Consider the following 2,770-nt stretch of genomic DNA (forward strand, 5'->3'; position numbering starts at 1 on the left):
TGTGATGTGTTCTTTTTTTATATGTGCCAAATCTGAACAAAACTCTTAGCAAAGAAAAATCTGATATTTGGAGTTTTCTGAGTTATAATATAGGATTTATTGTATGCACCTTTTTATGTCAGTTAAAAGTAAATCAGATGTAATACTTATATTGGATTCCTTAGCTGATGGCATATTCCTCTGGCAGATGCCTTCCAACCCTAGTTAAATGAACTGCCATAAGAAAAGATTATGGCATAATGTCCAGAGCTATAACTAGAAATTTTTCACCTGAGGCAAAAACAGCTTGGAGGAAGGTTGCCTAGAAATTTTTACCCCTGAAGGTGAGAAAAATCTAGGTGGAACCAAGCCATTTTCTTCCTCCAGATAATAATGGCTAAGAAATTGGATGGGATCACACTTTTTACTACTATTGATGGTAATCTATTTACATTTTTTTTGAAAAGTCAGAAACTGTAGAATTTGAATATACATTTCTTTCCCCCAGCTTCCCTTTGAGGTTATTTGTAAAGTCAGCAGCAATATCATATTTAAGTACTCTGGAGTGATTAAGTTAATTTAATTAAATAAATTTCTTCAAGCAAAATTAATCCCAATTGAACTACTACAAATCAAATACAGGTTATTTTACAGTCTAAAACTTAATTTTAATCACATGATAACATCTGATACACATCTTGAATACTTATTCCCCAGTAACCCTACTCAGTGATAAAACAATAGAATCTGGGAGGTCAATGGCTCATTGAGGTCATCTAGTACAACCTCTCTCAATATAAGAATATACAACATCTCTGACATCTAGCTTCTACCTGAAGTTTTTCCTCATATGGAGTTGAATTCAGTGTAACTCTTATTCATTGATCCCAGATCTTCATTCTTTATCTACAAAGTTAAGTCTAATCCTTTTACATCACAGCCCTTCATTTCAAAACAGCCAAATCAGATAGAGGACTGGCCCTGGAATCTCTTGACACATCCTTTCTTCAAGTCATTCTTTTGATATTTTCTAGCTGTGTCATCATTTAACCTCTCAGTGTTCTAGGCACCTCTCTTAACTCATGTACAGAGGAATCAGTGATCTACATTGGTATAGGTTTCCATACTGGGAATTCTCTCTATCAGTAAAATCAGGTCCATAAACAACAAAAATCATATCCCCACTAAGCCTTTTCTTTCTAGGCTAAACCTGCAGGTTCCTTCTGCTATTCCCCATCATGCCATTGCAATCCATAGTTGTCCTCTACTTCATGTCTATGAAGTCTATTATTTTCTTAAAATGCAGCACCCACAATTAAATAATACCAATTTTTTCATATAATCTGTTTTACAAAGAATAGTTATTGAAACTTTTGGTTTTGCTGTCTGTTTAAACACAGCCTGTGCTTCCATGATTCTCTCTGTTTTAATCATATAGTTATATAAATTCTAATTTGACTGTGATCTGAGGTAACACCCGTACTCTTCCTTTGGAAGAATATGCATTTTAAAAAAATATATCTTCAGTATTTGCAACTTTCTTTGCTTCTTCATAAGAAACTAAATACTTAGTCAACATCAAATATATGGGATATATATTGTACATCTTTCCTATGGACATAATTACTGATGCTTTGTTGCAGCTGCATCTAGTATAGGTGGCAAAACATTACCTTATGTCATCAAGTATTAGATGATGTACTTCGTTTTCTGACCTCATCCAAAGTTTAGAAGAATACATAAATGGCTGTATGCATTATAAGCAATCAGAGCTTACATGATTGACCAAATGACTATTATAGTTCTACTGAAAATGCAGATAGCTGATGCTGAATTTCTTTTAAGGAAGTAGAATAGTATAGATAGTTAGATGCACAGACAATTTTTACATCTCATTTTAGCCCTTGCTCCACGAAGTTGAGGAACTGAATGAATTGAGTTTCACCTTCTTTCTCTTCCCCTATGTAAAGATGTTAATGAATAATAAAATGGAGAAAAGATAGGCAAGACTAAGTAGAAGGAAGAGAAACAAAGAGCCTAGGACTCTGCATTCTGAAAAATTTATCTGTGGGAAATAGGAGATGGAAATAGTAGAGTCAAGATCCTGCACCTGAGCCCTCAACTTCCAATCAATTATAAATTCTTATAGAAAGGAAATCGCTTATTTTAAATTCAGATTAAGCATGAACTAATGTCCTACAAAATTCAACACCAAAGACTGTGACATTCTTATAACAAATCTTATTTCAAATGTTAGATTATCAGGTCGAATCAGAAAGATAATACTTTTGTGTTTCCATTTTTCAAATGTGTGTCAATATTTTTTTACAAATTATTACTGAGAGACTTGTTTGTATACATAGACCATATAAGTTCATTGAAGCATGAGGCTATGAATTGAGCATGATTGCAATCCAGTCTCAGTTTATGGGTCACTTAACTTTGTTCTGTTTCACAGATACAGACAGAACCTCTAACCCTGGGGGCCTATTGTCTGCATGTCATTGATTGCTAGAGGGACCAGGCTAGGATGTGTAAACTGCTGACTTCCACTCAAATGAGAAAAATAACTCAAAGTACAAGTCCTATTGACCATAAACACCATCTTTTTTATGTTTATATGAGGGATCATAGATCTCAGAATCATAGATTTCGTAAGGCATGAAAAAGTTAAATGACTTGCCTAGGACCACACAGCTAGTAAATGTTTGAGGTCAGTTTGAATCCAGGTCTTCCTGACTGGTCCATGACTATACCATGCTGCTTCTCTAAGAGCATAATGCACACTCAC

Source organism: Petaurus breviceps, unplaced genomic scaffold (assembly GCF_028583685.1).
Source record: "Petaurus breviceps papuanus isolate PSGF00001 unplaced genomic scaffold, PetGlider_PUasm1.0 91133, whole genome shotgun sequence".
In the NCBI taxonomy this organism is placed as follows: domain Eukaryota; kingdom Metazoa; phylum Chordata; class Mammalia; order Diprotodontia; family Petauridae; genus Petaurus; species Petaurus breviceps.